A 20,727-nucleotide genomic window follows, 5' to 3' on the forward strand; every position below is an offset into this window, starting at 1 on the left:
ATGGACACAGATCTAAGTTACTTCTATGCTTCTTGCCCTGTAATGCCTAGGATAAGAGAAAAACATGAACCTGTGAAGTGCTTCATGAGCTGGTTGCTTATATCTGAAACATAAATGTCTTTTATTGCTGAATTGTTATTTGCACATGACTTACTATGATTAGAAAGGGAAACTGCTCAGGGGAAAAAAGAGGAGCTTAGAAGTAGCAAGCAGTAAGGACAACTTTTCCATTTAACTTTGTTTAGCGCAAAAGGTGTGAAATGACAGCAACATTCAAACACTATTTGTGCAGATGTCAAGGGTACTTTGTCTCTCACTGGTTAACTCCTTTAGTCTGTTTTGGAAAGGTGCTACATGGAAATATTTATTTTTGTCTTTCTCTAACAATGTTTTTTCTCACAAGGTCAGATTTACCAGCAGGACACCAATATCCACAAAAGTGCACTAATAAGGCAAACATGAACTAGGTGTCATTGAGTTCCTCCCCTGTTGTTTCAAATGACACTTTTATGTAGGTGGATACAATGTGAAGTGTCAATTACATCCTAAATTGCTGTATTCTGAAGTGAAAATGAGGCAGACCTTATGCAGTCTATCTGTGAAATGACTCCTGGTTTTGCAAGTTCAGGTGCAAAACGAGCTGTTTGATCAAAGTGCTCCTGCTGTGTAAGATACCTGCAAGTAAAAGGAGAGAAGACAGGATTGCATTTTTACCAATTATTAAGCATTAATAGAAAGTCTCTCTGATTAGAAGTGGGACTGTTTCATTAAACACAATCATTACAGTTTATAGGGTTTTTTGATTTCTTTCTTCAGCTTGATTTCTCTGACTGCTCCATGAGAGTTACCTTCTTCCCAGTCATTTCTCTTGTCCAACCTTGACCTATAGATAGTCTTTGGCATTTAATGAATGACATTGTGGCTTGTGGTAGCAGAAACTGCAGAACAGGATCTTCCCAGTGGCCTCAAGCAAAAGTGTTAGTCGTGACTGATGTTTAGAATGGAATGGTGACAGCCATGGGTGAAAGAAATGAGACATTTTCCATTTCTGTAAGCCTGAAATCTGAACAATAAACTGGTCTGAAAAATCCATATCTTTACAAAAAAATTTTGATTCTTCAAAGAATCAAAAGCCTTTGCAACATTGCAGTAAAGTTTTGTTCAAATATTTTTGTTCATATATCTTAACATCCATTTATGTCTCAGTTGTGTAAATAAGGAAAGCATGCTTTCTAGGGAAAAACCCCACAACCTCAGCCTAAGCCACAACCCACAACCTAAGATGAGATTTTTAGACAACGTAGGAAGTCAATATTTGCCACAGATGCAATCATCCATTGAAGTAGATAGTCAAAAAAGGAAAAATTAAGGGCAAACTTTGACCTATAAGTAAAAGAGCTTTTCTTCTAGCAAGTCAGTAAAGTGGAATATACAGTCCGTTAATGTCAAAGTCAAACCCTTCACTCTGCCTAATACCTTGCATAATTTCTCAGGTTAGAAAAGACACCAGGGTCTGCTACACAACATTTTGACCATGCAAACTTTAATTGTTGGTATAATGATGCAGCTTGATACTTTCATTAACCTTTTGGTGCCTGACTGTAGTAATCTCACTTTCCACACTGAAGTTTATGATCTGCTCCTCATCTTCCAGTGAAAAATTTCTCATTACATACATAGCTAGCATCCAGGTGATTCTGGTCTTAGGCCTTTGTCATTAGAATGACATCCATCACTGTTTTAACACGCTGAAAATCATGATGACAAGACAGGTGTGGTAAAGCATGAGTCTGCCTGGAAGGAATGGTAAACTCCATTACCCATTCTCAGCCAGTGCAGTGCTCATGTGTTTGGTCTTAAAGGCTCTGACCTACCCTGAGGCTGCTTTCTGGACACAAGTCATTTGTAAATACACAAAATTGCACTGCCAGTCTGTTAGAGCTGCACATGGTTGTGGGTCCTTTTTAAGAGAAAATGTTTGCTAGCTGAGAATGACAAGAAATTTTGTGGTAAGAGGACATCTAGTGATCTGATATATATTTACATCAGCTGTGTCCTTGCATAGCTGAGTCAGCCAGCTAACCAGCTACAGGATTTTTTGAATAGTAGTGAAGAATGGGCCAGGTATGCTTCGCTATAAATCTTGGAGTTTTGTTGAGATAACACCCAAGACAACAGCAAACTTTTAACTGCCTAATTTTCAAATCAAGGCTCTCGAAATTAAATGTTGCATAGAAGTAGTGATTATGGCTACACTTCTCATCTACAGCCATGCCATCTCCCAGCCTGTATTTTGCTGACATTAATGACCACTTACACGTTTCTAGGAGAATGGCTATTAAGATCCTGATATATTTATTCTTAAAGCTTCTCATTGGACTACAACAACTGGTCAGCATAGAAGCACCACTCAAATACACTGACAGCTCTTTTGTAAAGATTGAATTTTAAAAATCTTCTGAAAACATGGTTTGTTACATCTCACAGTAATGAAAATTAGTTATTCAGCATTGTAACTGCAATTGGAGAGTATCTCCGTAGTTCATGCTATTAGCCCCTGACAGATTGGATTTCTTCTCCCAGATGTCAACTTTGTAAAAACCGTGCTAATAACATGCAGTTTTTGTGTTGTTTTTCTACCTAACTCGTAACTGGTGGGGTTTAAGCTCTGTGTCTGTGCATGTTACAGGAAAATACCAACATGAGTGAGTCTCAAAGTCACAGGGAATTTCCAGAATGGTTAAGAAAATCTCTTCAAACCATGTTAAGAAATCATGTCCCTGATTCAGGACTGAAGCCCGCCCATTCATATCAGAACAAAACCTAAACACAGAATCAATTTTTTAAAGAATAGATCATACTCGTAAGTCCATTACAGTGTGAAAATTGTAAATCTGCTTTGAATTTGAGAAGGATCAGTCTTGCCCTACATAGTCTTAGACTTGTTACAGAACAATGATGCTTGTAGGGGACACTCTCTCACCTTCCTAATAAAAATATTCCTCTGAATACCTGATTTTTATGGGAATGTAACAGCAGATGATAGATGATAGCATTAATACTGGTGTACAAGTCACATAGCCATTTTATACAGAGAGACTATTACCTAATCTCTTTTTCATTTTAGCCAACATAGCCTGTGGAAGTTGGAAGCAGAAAAAACTTCTTAAGGAACAGTAATCTTGGGTGTCTTATCATAACTTTTTCTTAAACTCCTTTGGCTATTGAGCAAGGAATTCAAATTTCCCTGTACATGGACAATTTCTCTCAGGGTTAGGCAAGGTTTCTTTGTCATGCAGAACATTTTCATTCCAAAGTTTGATAAACAAAGTCGGCATTCACCAAGCTTCTGGTTTTTAATATTTTCAACATGACTGATATTTTATCTTCTTAAATAAAAAAAATCCTTTTCAGAAGCAAAATAAATAAAAATACATTGCTTCCTACTATTACCTGATTCTGAAAATTACCAGGTGCCAAGCTTTGAACAGAATAAAATTGAAGACCCTTGAGAGTGACCTAAAGAATCACAATGGTGAAGAATTGTGATATAGTGGTTAGCTAATTTTGTAGCAGCTGCTTGACACTAGAAAAATGAGAAATGAGTTTTCTGTTGCTAAATATAATTAATTCCTTTTCTGTCCTGTCATAAATTGTCAAAATTCGTAAGTGAAAATAAAGATGTGGTACATGCAGATATAAAATTTAATATGAATATACATATTTTAAATGCAGAAATGCATATTACTGCAGGAGGATTTTCTTGCATCAGATATGGAATAATTCTTCTAAATAAGGTATTTTAAAATTAGCAGATTGATGTAATGCAACTTCTGTATCTTCAGAGCAATTTTCTATTATTTGCAAAAATGACTACATATTCAACAGCATAAATATAGCTGAGTGACTTCATTTCAGGATAATTTTTAAGCCTCATTTACTTCTTTTTACTACATTTGTGAGTATGCAATAGAACAAGGCAGCCACTTGTATTTAGAATTAGATTTAAATACCTTTCAGAATCAGATCAGGAAGCACCTGATCTTTTAGTAGTACCATGACTTACTCTTTTATTTGTATTTGCAATTGTATTAAATTCAGTGTAGCTCAGCTTGGTTTTGAAGGCAGCAGTAGGTGTCATTTATTGTTTTATGCCATATATGAATAAATATACCTTCAATAATAGGTGGTCAGATTTCTCTTGATGATCACTCCAAAATGCTCATAACTACTATTTCATACAGTTATGACAACATTAAAACTGGAAATTAGCTACCTCTAGGCTAGACTTTTGCTAGTCAGATTGTTCTGAGTGTGTGGTGGCAGTCACTAGAATCCCCCAGGACCTAATACCCCCATATGCCACACAGCTATTTCAACCCAGCAGATGTCCCAAGGGGCATTATGAGTTCATGGTCAGGATGAGTTTCCCTGTCAGCCAAAAGCCTTTCTGGCACAAGACTCAACTTGCATTTCCCAACTCTAGTGATAACAAATTATACTTAAACTTTCCAGAATGTGTGAGTAATATTTATACATTCATAAAGGTAAGACTTCAGCGGCTACAGAAATTATATGTCGTTTTCTTTCATGGTCTTTGCGGGCAAGTGAAAGACAATGGATGTCTTCTCCATAAAACTGGAGTGATGCTGGAGGTCATCAAACAAGTCCCATAAGTGAATGCAGTTGCACGGGGGAAAGAAAGGGGGGTGTCCCAGTAAATCTTGCTTGAGTCAGTCACCAATAACTTCACTGAAATTAACAGGATTCAAAAGGAATGCAACCAGGATCTGCTAATAACAAAGAATGTGTTCTTAAAGTGAGACGTCTCCTGACACTCCCTGCAGAACTCTGATGTAGAAAGATCAGCAGGGCTTCAATTTCATTGGAAACCACAAAACTGAATTTAATTTGTTAAACCAATCTGGTAAACAATCTGTGCTCTAAACAAATCACATAAAATGTTTTCAAGAGGGCCTCTGAAATGGGCCTGGGAGCAGCCAGGGCAAGTTATTATTCAGGCTCCTCCTGCTGCCATTGTTTCTCCATGCTCCTTTGTGGATGTGCACTGGAGCTTTTACCATCTTATCCAATAGGCAGTGCATTTATATTTTGATAATTTTTAGAGTGGCTTATGAATATGATCTCTCATTAAGGTTTTTTTCCCCAGAAGTATCAAATTAGATGTTGTCAAAATTTCCTTCACTTAAAAAAACATACTGCAGTGAAGTTACATTAAGGTTTATTTGAATTTGTCAAAATTTGCAAAAACCTCTTTAGGTAATATATAGTTAAAATATTCCACATTTACCAAATAAATACCCTGTTGAAGCTTAACAGATAATGCAAGTCTGAAAAAATGCCATTATATCCATTCCCCACCCCTACACCACTTTGCTTGAATTTACTTTTTGTTTGTTTTGTTGGTGAGTTTTTTGGGGTTTTTTGTTTTGTTTTCTCTTTTTATTTTTGCTTTTGCTTCTGTTTTTGTTGTTTTGATTTTGTTGGGAGTTTTTGTTTGTGTTTTTGTTTGTGTTTTTACTTTAAAGCAAGTAGACCAGGTGTAGGAGTTGTTTACAGAACACTGCCTTCTATATTTGTGGGCAAAGACCTTGAAGTGTTCCCTGAGCATGGCCCACCTTGGATGCACAGTAGTGACAGTGAGGGTCTTTGCTGGGCAACACTCCTGGAAGAGCAGTCCAGGCTCCAGCACATGGATCATCACTGTCTACTAAAGCTGCTTTTGTAGGGCAGCAGACAACCAAAGGGTGGCACCCTGAGGATTTTGCTGTTCCTGGGCTACCCGTAGTTATTCAGTAAATTTTAATTAATTAGCTTGCCAGTTCCCGTATTTTTGCCAGTTACACAAAAGCGAATAGAAGGAAGACCACACACATTTCGCTACTTATGCACTAAATGTGCATCTCAGCATTTTTTGAATATAGAAGGCTTTCCAGGATGTGGCATATTTCTATGCATACTTGTGCTGAGCACTTTATGCCTACAAACAGCTCAAAGGTCATGTCTGCATGATCTGATAGACGGCACAGCTTCCATTTGAAAACAGAGGCACAGTGAGAAATAACTTTGCTTTGCAAAGGCAAGAGAAGCCTGAAGCAATAAATCCTCCACCTCCCTGCAAATAGCATTGGTGCCAGCATCGTAGTAGCTGTTCAAAACATTAATACTAGAATGCAGAGAACAGTTTTGCATAAGATCCAAGGGTAACAAGTCAATAACTAATTTACACTGCCATGCTTATTTAAGTACTATTTTGTATTTCCTAGGGACACGACATAACTTGGATAACACTTACTGACAGATGACAGATTGTCTCCACAGTTTTATGCAACCTATGCTCTGCAAAATACTGTTCACTACAAGCAAAATCAGTACTTAGGATAAAAGCTGATGAAAACATTTCTTTCTTCTTTTGCCAAGGTTCTCATGTTAAAACACTCCAACTCAACACAGCTAAAAATGGAGCAAGTAATATAAATTCAGCATTATAAAATTATACAAATTTTTACTCAATCAAGTTCCAGAAAATGGAACACATCTCATTTTCTTCTAGATTTTCATAGTAAATTAACACTTAAATTCTTCTCATCAAGAATAATATAACCCCAGAAAATTTAAAAAAAATTAGTTTCACATCAAAAAACAGTATTAGGTAACTAATAAACTCCCTCACTCAGAATTGCCTGGTTGTATCTCATTTTTGGGCAGCATGATAAAATGAGGAATCTTATGAGCATTTTTCTCAGAATGGGATCTTGGTGATAGTAAAATGTTGCACAGGTCTTGTCCAATTTTTTTTTTAAGTTGTTATTTAAGAGTGGTGCATTTCACTTGCCATTTATCATGAACTCATGCCCAGATTACCTGAAGCATCCTTCTTCTGCTGTCTCACCTGAGCCTGAAGGACTTTCTCAGGGCATGAGTTTATTTCTGCTGAGCCAACAGGTTGGTACTCTTAGCTGTGCCAAGAGCGTAAAACTGTCATTAATGAGTGAGAGGCAATGAGTGGACAGAGGTAAAGCAATTTCTTTCTGAAGTTGCCAGCCTTGGGAGGAACAAGAGTGATGGTTGGTGTTAACAGCCAAGATGAACCCAAGACAGGGTGCCAAGTGTTGCAGAGCCCACACAATGGTATTTGGAGCCCTGTCCCAAAGGCCACCTGAGATCTCTTATGGCCTTTTGAGCTGTGGACAGACAGCTGCAGTTTTGCTCCTGCCTCACATCCCCAGTGGGCAGATGTCTCGAACAGGTGACGTTTTGTGGTTTTCTGATTACATTTTTCAGTGGAAAACCAGCCAGGAGTAAATTGTAATTCTGGGCTGGAAAACATCCAACACAAAATAAGGTAGAGTTTAGGAGAAAGTTGTAAAACAAATGAAAACACCCCAAGATTAGTTATGCCACAGGCTAATAATTCAGAGGTTAGAGAAGTGATATATTCTTTCAAATCAGATGTATGCATTCAATAGTCTCATCTAGTAGGTGGCTATTCAATATTTTAAGGCTGAGTGGGAATTGCTGGTTTTTTTGCAAAGGGAGTGCTATACCAGTCAGGGAGAACGTAGAGTCTTATTTATTTATTTATTTATTTCCATTTATTTGATTTAGTGTTTATTTATCATTAATTTGTTTGTTTTCAGTGATCCTAAAGTCTAACCTGTCTCTGGGAAGTCTGATGCTATGTGATGAATTCAACTGTCTCAGTGCTTCGTGCCCTTCCCAAAGCAGAAAAAGCCTGAAATGTGCAAAAAGGTTACCACAAAATGCATCACACAAACATAGATCTTCTGAATTATAGGTTGCTATAAAATACTATCTTTCAGTAAGTCCTAATAGTAAACCATGACAAGACATGTCAATCAGTATGATATAAATGAAAAAAGTTTCACTATTCCCCTGTGATCATTCTGTGAAACTTCTCAGAAGCAGAATAAAACAAATGCTTATATCTCTCTTCCTCACAACTTAAATTAAAGGAGTATAATATTGCTGTGTTTATCAAACAATACTGACCTGCTTTTTAGAAGTCAAGTATGTAAGCGGTGAAGAATTGATGATACGTATTTGCTTATTTACTTATGATACATTAAAAAGACAATAGGTAAATGAGTCATACCTGAAGAATTTTTTATTCTGTCTCTCAAGCCCTAAATCTCGTTGATTCACAGAAGTATTTAATTTAGTGTTCCTGTGCCTTTTTTTCATGTTCCAGAAGATGGCAGTAGTCCTACAGTATCTTATGGATATTTAACAGCTGTGTTGTCTCCACGGGGACTTTTTTTTCCATCTGACTTTCTCTGTTTTATGACTTAAGGAGTAAATGTTCATTAGCATTGCTTCAATGCAAATATGCAGTTTGTACGTGATTTTTTTAGCACCTATTCAGAATTTGCTTAAAAAATTAATTTCTAAATAAAACTAAAATGAAAAAATTTGTGTTAAAATGCCTTATTTACGGTCATGTAAAAAGTCTTGCAATACTATGCATCTAGTACTCTGCTCTAGGGAGATAGTAATGTCTGTTCTGTCTTGGGCTGGAGAACAGAAATGCATTATTAAGCTAATGATAGTTAAAACAGGTTTAATTGCAGCCCTGAGCAATCAGAAAACTTAAACATTTGAGCAAATATTATCTGTGCCTGCTGATGCATAAACTGAGGTACAAAGAAAAGCTTTTTTGTTTTCATATTTGTGTCGCTAATTCCTCATTTAATCAGAAATCTTGTATTTGGCATTCTCTTAGACTCCATTTAGTCAAACCATAATACAATAAAAGTGTTAGGTCCTGTTTTTGAGAAAATGAGGTGTATTACTGTAGTTGCAGAAGAAACTGAAGATATAAATCTTCAGAACCTGATGCCAGGTGGTAACTGCGAAAGATGATACCTGTAAATGTCTGTAGGCAGCAGCATCATATTTTGGAGATCACTGCTATGAAGTTTAGAGTGACTACAAATGCCATCAGAGGGAGCACGAGAGTATGGATGGATTGTTTCCAATGACACTGCCTGCTTCGTTTGTGGTCTCTTGCTTACTGCAGAAGTTTCTGAGTTGCATGAGCATTCCTTAGCTCACAATACTGTCTCTGGTGCATCAAAACCCCAACGAGAGCTGCCAGTGTGTGTTCCAATGAGAACATGCCCTGCGTCTTTGTCTGCATTTTCTCAGCAGTTAAACACAAAAAAGACTTGAGTTTGATTGGAACATTTGGACCTTACTTGATTAAATGTAATATATTACTTTGATACTATCCCTGGTATTCCTGAAGATCAGTTCCTTCCTGAGTGTCTTTCAGAGTCTGTAGTTCCTATTTCTTTTAATCTAGGAGCCAGCAATTCATTCCATTGTGATTAATACATTTTTGCCCTGCTTGCTGTGTGAACTGCGGAATAGGTGGAAGTTATTTTGGGGACAATAGATGAATTGTAAAGCAGCAATTGTGAAATTACCATGGTGAAATCCTAGCATGTTTTTCTCCTCTCTTCTTGTTTTTTCTCCTCCTTCTCTGTTCTCTGAACTTACTTGAGTTCCTGTCATGATAACCTGAGACTACTTCAAGGATGAGTAAAGAATGATTTAATCAATCAATAATCTCTCTTGACTTTGTTTCTGAAAGAAAAAGGAAAATGTGTTCAGAATAATTTTGAATTCTTCCCCTGTAACTTCAGCTGCCGGGAGCTGAATACATCTTCATTATTTTGGAAAAATGACTGAAAGGTCCAATTTCCCTCTCCAAATCCTCTTGAATGCCTCCCACAGCACTGAACTGCAATAAGGAGGATACAAGGCATTAGAGACTTGTGCAAAGCCATGAGGAGAAAGAATAGCCCAGTTTCAAAAGTTTAACAGTTTCAAGTCCCTAAACTATTACCAAAAGATGAGGATTATCTGGTGAGAGATTACTTTACACCCTGTGCCTATGACAAGCCATAACTTATTTCATTAATCATCATTTTTAAAGAAAGGAAAATTTTAAGTACTTCAGGGCCAGAAGCTGATGGTGACTGGCTTAAGTTGGACTTGAAATCACCTCTGATGCCTGTAGCCTGTGGCTGTGGTAGGAAGAGCTGCTGCATGTGTAAGGTGGCAGTTTCAGACACAGAAAAGGCATTGTGTTCTATGACAAAGCTGCTAAAGAAAAAAATCAGAGCAAGAAGACAGTAGCTAGGAAACAGAATTAAGCATTCACTCATATATTTAGAGCAACTAATAAAGGCTCTACAGCAACACAAACCTTAAAGATCATCTAGTTCCAGTGGCTCTGCCGTGGGCAGGGGCACCTTTACTAGGCCAGGCTGCTCAGAGCCTCATTCCTGATGTGTTTGTTGCTGGTATAATGGATAAATAACTGCTGAAGTTTCTTTTATTCCTTATGAACAGGAAAAGAACTCGTATCTTTTTGTGAGGATGCAGGCAGATACAGAGGGGTTCTGGTCACCAGGAAAATTATAGAGAAAATTTTCCTGGAGGTCATGTACAAGTAGAAAACAAAAGTGATTTGGAACATCCTAAATTGCTTAACTAAATTCAAGTTTGATCTGACCAACCTGATGACTTTCTGTGAGGCAGGGATGGGTTCTGGTGCCTAGAGGACTGGAGTGGCTGTTTTCTCACCTCGACCCTATGAAGATTTTTTAGAGTTTCACATAATAAGCTTACAACCAAATTGCTGAAATACGGTTTTTGATAGGTGGATGGAAAATCAACTAGCTTGCCAGACTCCAAGGGCTGTATCCTGCAGCATGAATTCCTACTAGCAGCCAGCCCCTAGTGGTATCCTTAGTGGGTTAGTATTGGCACCAGACCTAAATCTAAAGGTTTAGACATCTTTATGAAGGGCCTGGACAATGGGATGTAACACAACCTCAGCATGTTCACAGCTGTCAAATTGTAGGTAGCAGTGGATAGGCAGGAGAGCAAGCCTGATGCAAAAAGAGATAAATATCATAAGAAATCTCAAAGGCTAATGCAAGGTCCTGCATCTGGAATAGGCCAATCCCATGCAAGAGAGAACAGGCTGGGGGCAGCTGGCTGGAAAGCAACTTCATGGAAGAGGTCCTGGTTGACAGCAAGCTGAGCATGAGCCAAATGTGTCCTTGCAGCAATGGAAGCCAGCTACTTCCTGGGATGTGTGAGCATAAGCATGGCCCTTGTTGCTTGCTAAGCTCACTGCTATCCCCTGCTATCTCTTCCCAAGGGAGAAAGTGGTTCTTCCCCTCTGTTAGGCATTTGAGGTCCCCTCGGAAGTACTACCTTCAGTTCCTCAGACCAAGAAAAACTGATATACTGAAGCAAGTCTAGTAGATAGATGGATTTGATATGACTCCTATGCAATTTCCTTTTTCTCTGAAATAAATTTCTTATGGGGAAGTGCAGAAGAGGCAATTCTGAAACTATTGGGAATTACTAGACAACGTCTACATTTGAATCTAATTGCATAATAATAAGAAGAATTCTCAGCTGTTTTTAACCAACATACAACATCTAGAACTGCTAGCATTCTCTATTAAGCATCTTGGTCTTACTCTTTTTATTGAAAATTCAAATTCAGTCAAGAATGCACCAGTCTGGTCAGTAAAGAAATATGAGGATTCTTAGTTCTTCCTCCAGAGCAAGAGCTTGAAGGTGAAGACCCACACACTAATATGAGCACAGCACAGGGATAAGGGGACAGGGAGGCACATCATGAAAGTGGGGTCCTTCAGGCAGCAGCAAGGTGGAGGGCACACTGTGGCTGATACATAGAGTCCAACAAATACCACATCACTTCCTGAAGGCCAATGCCATGGAACAGTCATAACTAAAACCAAAGCGAGTAGTTTTGATACATGCTTGGAGAGAAATTATAGATGTTTATGGTGTTTACTATAATTAATTGAGTTAGTTCACATGAAATCAAATTTTTCAAGTGTGTCTACAAGAACCCAGAGTTGTGCTTGGTAAATGTGGCAGTTTGGTTGAATGGTTGCACCTGTAGAACCTTGGCTCATGAAGGCAGGGGAGGACAGATGGAGGCTTTGTGAAACTCCCATGGCAAATTAATCTCACATGCATGTTGGCTCATGTTGGTTGTTGCTCATCTTATGCTTGTGCTCTCTTCCTATATAATACCTCCTAGGGATTCTCTAAGATAACTGAATCCTAAAATCCATCCTAGGAATGAGGAACAGTAAATACTAATGTTACTTCCTTCCTAGCACTCCATTCTTTCCCTTAAATGAGCTGGCATTGGTGATGAATAATAAACACATTGACAATAATGTTACAAAAAGTTAGAAAAGCTCTTTTCACCTTTCACTTTTGGAAACCTGTAGTTAATTTAGAGGTGAAAAAGCCTAATATGACACTCCATGCTATCCCATGTTGTCTTGGATGCTTTCTTTTACCTTGTCGAGTAGCCATCATAAAGCAGCAGAACTAAGATAATGAAGTGATAAGAGTTCAATTTACACTTATTTTCTGATATATAAACACATGCAGCTTTTTGGAATTTCATACTTACTGGGCTTAAACATTGCTTTTTAATAAAAAAGGATGAGCCAAGGGAATGGTTCTTTCTTCTTGTTATGCTGTGTGTACATATTTATAGCAATAAACCAAAAATTTTTGGGAAGCCATGCCACATATCTGAAGGGATTGAAATTTTCTGCTCAATGATTTCTCCAAACTGCTTGAGCATGGGCATTTTTACCAGGAGAAGATTTTTATTAAAAGAAGTACACACAAGTGTGTCTGAAACTCTTTGATGTATGTCTTTCAAAATTGTTTCAATTTTCCCTGTCTGAAAGGTATTTTCCCAGTGTATGCTAAATTGTTGCAGATAAATATTTCTCTCGAGCTGCTTAACTTTTATCTTTGCTTTCACTCTGCTCAAGAAAATAAAGTAGGGCTGATTTATAGAATCTATATTCTCCCTAGACAATTAAAGCAGCAAAGCAGATTTAGAGGTGAGGAAAAAGGGGGATTATCTGGGACTTCAGTCAAGGCAAGTTATCAAATAGTAGCTAGGGGAAGGGAAAAGGATAATTAATAGCATTAGGCAGCTGTTCCCATTTTGCTAGTTTAATGTCACCTGTGGTGTTCAATTTTCTTAGCATTGCATCTGTGGTTCAAGGAAAACAGCACAGGACTGCATCCAGCACAACAAACCTTGCAATACTTTTTTTCCTGTGAAATGGCATCAAAGCTCACTGGTGTTATCAGAAACCCATGAGGTTATGTTATCTGTATAATACATGCTCAAAGCAAAAAACTGCAGTATTAATAGTCAACTAATACTTGGAATTTGCCAGGCTAGGAAACAAAATGCCTCCTAAAGAATACATCACAAAGTGAGCCATGTGAGACTGCTGCAGGGTGATGCTGTTGTGAAAGGAAAATAAACACATCTGTGCACAGATTCTCAAACCTGGTTGTCACCTCCTTCTAATCCTGACCTGACTACATGTGTCTTCACAAATCATTTCACTTCCATTGCTGACACTCTGCTCACATTGCCTACACAGGCTGTAAATTTTCTTTTAAGTGAAGGAGCCTATTAGAAGGAAGATGTACATTTTCTGTAAATTTTTGTAGAAAGACAAGTAGCTGATGAAGCTGTCACCACTGATGGGAAATAACTATTTTATGGTGACAAACAACAGAGGGAGTGAAGTGAGAATGGAGCCAGGGGAAGACCTGAAAGGAATGACAAGTGCTTTATATATGACACCATGCCTTTGATTTTATGAGTCTGCTTACAAGCCCCTGTTTCAAAGTGTACTGGTGTGAATTACAGGAGTGATGCTGCAGTTTCAGGTTGGATCAGTTACAGAGCAGTGTTGATCAAAACACGGGAAAATGATGGGAGCTGGATGCTCTGTGAGTCTGGTATTCATCAAAGCTCACAGCAGTCTTTCTTGCTTATCAACTCTGCTCCTTCTGACTATCTTCTAGCTTGAAAATTACACAAATGGGAATCCTGGACTTGTAACCAGAATTCTCACACACACACATTTTTGCTATCTTTTATTTTCTTTTTTTTACCCCCTAATTTTTTTTTATCAAGCAACAATTTTTGCCTGCAGTTACAACTATGGATTTAAACCTTTGAGAAATTTCTCAAGGGTATTTGGGTATTTCAACAAAGTATGCGGTGCTAATATTTTCCTCTTAATTGATGTCATTTAGTCATTAGAGAGACAGAATTAAAATTGTATAAAATACAACAAGCTTCTAGTACAACAAAGATTTCAAAAGAGTTAAAAAAACCCCAGTTTTGTTGTTTAAATGCATGTACCAGGATGAACATAGGTTCCGTGGTGTCTTACTTCTTCCTAGTCAGATGTAAGCTCTGTGGAATATGATGGGTGCACTATGGGCTGTAAGTGCACTCCAAGGGAACACTAGGATAAGTAAAAGAGGGGATCACAGGTTACTGGGTGCTATTCTTCAGCATTTTCACTGACAACTTGGCTGACAAATCAAAGGTCACTCTTACTCAGTTCATAAGCAATATTTTAGTTTTTCATGGTAAGCAATGGAAAAAAACTGGAAAAAAAACCCCAAACAATTTGGAATTGAAAACATCCCTGACTAAATGGAGCTGAAAGAAAATTCAGTCTGTCATAACTAAAAAGAATGACCCACAGTAAAAAGACAAGCAAAATGTAAATGCATATGTGAAAACTGTTGTGTTATATGCAAAAGATGTTATTGATACCACTTTCTTTACAACCCTCAAATCACCAACATACTATGTGAAGAATTAAAACTAAGTCAGTGATGATTCTGTGTTTCTATGTCATACTTCTGTATGCAACATCAATAGGGTGGCAATACTTTACTAATGATCCTGACATGAATCTAACTTCCAGCAGGTAAAACTGGCTTCTGAGACATATTTAGGGGGCAGGTCCTTAAAGTTGTCTGTCCCTGGGGCTTTCTTGTTGTCTTATCAGTACTGACAATGCCAGCTATCCAAAAGCTGTGACTACAAGCTCATCTAGTCGCAGGTGTTTAGATGTGAAAATGTGCAGTTCACTAATTTTATTTGCAATCCTTTTTTATTTATAAATAAATGTGTTTTCATGTCAAAGAAGTTACAAAGAGAAAGCTATAGAGTTTGTATAATTGTTATGACAAACAGCTGTTGATATGCTAAATTTCAAATAAAAACCTGCTAAATCCTACTCTTAGTGCTCATGGATTTTGAAGTCTGAAAAATTCTAGCAAGATACATGATGTTTCAAGTCTTGCTCACTCCTCACTAATGAGGAAATGTGGAGTCCAAAAATGTCTTCATAGCAATATATCCTAGTAGTCCATCTGAAAATATGATTTCTGCTTCAAATACTGTGTAGGATTTAATCGACATCAGCAGATTTATGGCTATAAATCCTATTTCTACAAGGCTACAGATGTAAATGACAGTTATGAGGAGCAGTACCTGCCACTGTGGTGGCATTAACATCAACATGCCTGGTTTTGCTGTTTCTTGCTCCACTTCGTAAAGCATGCATTCTCCTTGTAAAAGGACCTAAAAGCTTACCATTTCCCCCTGTATTTTATAATTCTTTTTCTACAAGAAGTGTTCGGTCTTATGTCTGAGTCACTCTTTATACTCGATGATTCTTTTGGGTCCCATCCCACTCAGGATATTCTATGGTTCTACGACTTTAGACAAAATATTTGGATGGTCTCAGGACTCTCTCAGAAAGCTACACAGCAGAGCTGGGTGTCCTTCCACATTTACTCAATACCTGATCTGTGTTTTCTTTCAATTAATCAGGTGGGAAAAGTTTGTAGGGAGTGGTGATATCTTGAATTAATTTTAGTCATACCAGGTGGAAGAAACACAGGAGCTTTCAGCACAGCAACCTCTCTGAAAAAGAGGTTGAAAAGAAATGTTTCCTCATCCCCAAACCTCATATATGATTGGGTTTTTTTCCAGGCTACAATAGTTTAATTTAAGAAATGCTTTTCTTATATCCTTCGACCATTGTAGTAACAACAGCATTTTTACCACTGCTATAAGAGCAGTAGAAGGAGGTTCTGACTCCAAAATAACTGCAGAGGGCAGCATTAATTCGTTATTTAAACCCTCTAGTGACAAGGAAGATCAACGTCCCTCGAAAATCTCAAATAATATTTCATATGTAAATAACCAAGGTCTTCCATAAGCAACTTTGGCATGTATTGCCAAAAGCGAATATGAAAGGATTTTGTGATACACTATTTCTTGAAGAAGTACATTACAATTTTCAGATTCTGAATAGACTAAATAGTGTTTTCCATAAAAACCTATCTTGTTTATGCCTTATTATAATATGTTACAATACAGTGGCATTCACCAGCAACTTTTTACAATATGACTAAAACCACAAAAGAAAGATTGACAGGAGAACAAATTTGACAATGTTCTTGTTTGTCCCTGGTGAATAAGTTAATAAGACTTATACCAACTAGAAACTAATGCTGTTTAACGTGATGTTTATTTACACAGATATCCAATCTTTAGTACTAATGAAGTTGTTGTTCTCTTTGCAATTTCTGGGACTATAAGATATTTTTTCAGGGCACAGGGCAAACTTGAATCTTTGGTTAGGGATAGGTAGTCTCGTGAGCACACACTCCATGGCAAAGACTTCAAAATTTGCTTACTCTTTGTACATGAAAAAAAATAGAGACTTTTTTCTCATCCTCTAGTGCTCATCCCAGAGCTCACTTTTTTCTTCACTTGCAAGTATCTGGTTTATGGATCTCCAAATATTGGGGAAGCTCATCAGCAAACTTTCAGTGCAAAAGAACAGAAATAATGCACCCTCCATTCAACAGGCACCTGATGTATTTCTCAGTCTTGCTCAGCCCTTCTGTAGTTTGGAGAACTCATCCAACAAGCCTCCCTTTCTGTTCTTATGGTACATTTATTCAATTTAATCTGACCTTGACTTCTTCCTTTCATTACTGTCTGACCCTGCCTGCAGAGTAGGTGTTCTCTGTTATTAGCATTAGAGTATGTAGGTACACATTTTTCAGTGCCATGCCTATATGAAATTGATCTTCCATTTCAGTAGAACAAAATGTTTCTGGTTTTGTATGTGTAATACTTGGTGTGTGTGTATACACACCGTGGTGCATCTGAAAATGCTCTGAAGCTCACTCCTCTGAATGCTCATATCTGTGGATTCAGATTATAAAAGTCTGAAGGGAAACCAGTCTTTATTCTGAGGATGCTTCAAAACAGCTACTTGCAGCTGCCATATCTGCTCCACTTTTAAGTCCTTCACTGAGAAATTTCAATTTTAGTTTATGTCTTTCATTTGAAAAATCGAAAAGCAGACACTGAATCTTGCCACTAAACTGCAATTTTAAAAGCATGAACTGCACTAAGATAGAAAGGTCTTCCCATTGTAAGGAAGCACTCCAGTTCTCTGTCACATTTGCAGCACAAAATGGGCTGTCTTTAGCCTCTGACAATATTTGTTTAAAATTTATGACCCTCACCCATCTGCATTTCCTAGTTCACAATGTGTATGTATAGGGAGAGAAAAAAGAGAGGGAGAGAAATTCCTCCTAGCATTTATTTTAATAGTAAAGTTCTCTGTTTAAAATAGATGTTGATTCAGAGTTTTACTTAGCATTTATTTATAAAAAGACTCCACAGATGCAAGCGGATGCTAAATGCCTGCTGCTACAATAATATGTCCTGCAGCCTAAATAATATGTCTAACCATGCCAGAACAGCCAGCAGCATGTTGACTAAAACTGCTTCATCCTACACACTGCTGTGTAGAGACTGATTGCATTGGGGCATGATGATAAGAATGGGAATGGATTTAAATGGCAGCCAGAAACTTCATATCCTTGGAAAGAAAACAGAGCTTTTCTACTTTCTAACCCTGTCACACGTCAACTACTAAAGTGTGGCCAACATGGCAGTTAAAATAATAAATAACAGTACTATGATATTTGGTATTGTTTTCCAAGCATTTTGTCACAATGCATGTGGAAATAGATTTTAGGATTTGAGAGGATTAACTTTTCGTTTTCTAACAACATGTAAGACTGTTTGGAGTCTTGGATATATGAGTTAGGAAAGTCCTATGTATGTAGACAATACATATGCAAAGGAGGGTGATGTGTTTCATGTTAATAGCTTAATAGCAGCATCACACTGCTGGATATTTGTGTGAGGGTTGAAACACATGCAAACCAGGTATTTAATGTATTTCAACAACAAGAGTCCCGATAGACATAAAAGGTGCCTTTATAGTTACTATTTGATGACAAGTAATCCTGATGTCATTACGAGGAAGATTTAAATGAAACATTTTTTCAAGAAAAAGATATATTCTGTATTTCACTAGGTAAACCCAAATATTTGTACAGAGATAAGTGATTAAATGGGTTGTAGATTAAAAACTGCAACTTTGGGTTTTTATTCTGATGAAGGAATGGCTCTTTTGATAAGGGCAGGCAGCTGCTGCTTATTTTTTCCATTCTCCACAAAGCCAGATAGACTCTAAGCATAATAATACACAGTTAGGATAATGTTATCACCATATGTTGTAACAAAATGATAGTTGCAATGTTATAAGAAGAAATGTTAAAATATGTCTTGCTATTTTTACTGTACAGTGATTTCTGAAATTCTTTTGCCTAGTTTCATGTTACTGCTTCAGAACCTAATTAAGGACTAGCTGATTAAACAGCTGACATAACTTGAAGCCAAAAGGAATATCCCACGACAGCTTCCCTGGCAATCAGCTCTGTGAAGGGTTGACCCTGGCTGGACTCCAGGGTCCCAGCAAAGCCACTCTATCACTTGTCTCCTCAGAAGGACACGGGAGGGAAAATATAACGAAGTGGATCTCATGGATCAAGATAGGGACAGGGATAGATCAGTCACTGGTTACTGTCACAGGCAAAACAGACTTCACATGGAAAAATTAGTTTCATTTATTACCAGTCAAATAGGAGTAGGATAATGAGATAAAAACCCAAATCTTAAACCCTCTTAATCCTACACTTCCCTTTTTCCATTCTCAACTTTGGTCTCGAGTTCTATCCCTCCTTCCTGTCAGTGGCACAGGGGCACAGGGAATGGGGGCTGCAGTCAGTTCATCAATTAGCTCTGCTACCCCTTCTTCCTCACACCCTGTTCCAGTGTGGGAGTTCCTCCCACTCGAGACAGTCCTCCAGAAGTTCTCCAACGGGAGTCTTTCCCAAGGGCTGCAGTTCTTCACAAACTGCTCCAGTTTGGGTTCCTTACACGTGTTACAGTCCACAGGAACTGGCTGCTCTAATGCAGCTCCTCACTCCAAGGGGCCACAGACGCCTGATACAATGTGGGCTTCCAAGAGGGTCACAGCCTCCTTCATGCATTCACCTGCTCCAGAATGGGGTCCTCCACATCCCCCTCCCTTCAGAGGCACAGCTGCATCAACATGGTCTTCATCACAGGGGAATCTGCTCCAGCAGTTGCTACTGTTTTGCAGCAACTATTTCCCCTTTTCTTAAATCTGTTATCCCAAAGATACCACCGCTGTCACTGATGGACTCAGCCTTGGACAATGGTAGGTCTGTCCTGGAGCTGACGGGCACTGTTGGACCTAGGAAACTTTCTGGCAGCTTCTCACTTCAGAAGCCACTCCTGTAGCTGCCCTGCTACCAAAATCTTCCCATGCAAGCCCAGTACAGGCTTGTATTTCAGAATTTTCTCAACACCTTCTCTATGAACTCCCTCTCCACTGCTCACATGACCTGACCAGGCTGAGGCCACTGGGGCTGTGGGAGCACTACAGTGAAACATCTTTGGGCAAGATCTATTGTTCTTCAATGATTTTAGCAACGTTTAAGCCATTAACCATTTCAGTCTTGCACTTGTCTCTGGAGGATATAGCATATGGAGCTATTCAGGATCTTATTATATGAGATCTACTATCCCAGTAATCCAACTGCAAGTGAAGATATGAAAAGCTTTGTTGCATGCATCAAAAAAAGAGGTAGAATTTTAAAGCAGTAAATTCAGTAAATTAATCTGTATCCCTGGTATTAGTGGAGTGAGTGTCACACTGACAAGCAGTGGTGAAGCAGGAGCAGCAAGAGGGTTTGATGGTCATGGTTGGTGAGTCAGTGCCAGAGGCAGGGTGGCAGCACGCTGCCGGGGGGACGCTGACTTTTCTGTTGCTAGAAGAGGAAAACACATGCCATGTTCTTATCAGATGACAAATATGAGACTTGTTCTGCTCCAAAACCTACTCTGTGAGATAACAGAGTGATGCCTACAAGTAATTTCCCTTGTGACATCCCTGGATGCCTTGCTATTACCATTGCAATGAGACAAACCTTTTGTTGATGGGGGTACAGTCACACGTGGTTTTCTGTGGTTGAATTCATCTGCCTCAGCTATATTGGCAAGATAAACTCAGAGGTTTTCAGGAATGCTGAAAGGCTGCATATACCTTGGAGAGGAAATACAGTAATAGAATAATTTAGGTAGGAAAAGATCTTTAAGATAATCAAATCTAATCATTAACAGCAGTATTCACCACTTAACCATGTCCCTAAGTGCTACATCTACACATCTTTTAAATATCGCCATAAATGGTAACTCTACCTTAAAAAGCCTGTCCCAACACTTGAAAACCCTTTCTATGAAGGATTTTTTTCCTAATGTCCAATCTAAACCTCCCCTGATGCAACTCGAGGATGTTTCCTCTTGTC

This window comes from Zosterops lateralis (genome assembly GCF_965231275.1).
Source record: "Zosterops lateralis genome assembly, chromosome: 1".
Classification (NCBI taxonomy): domain Eukaryota; kingdom Metazoa; phylum Chordata; class Aves; order Passeriformes; family Zosteropidae; genus Zosterops; species Zosterops lateralis.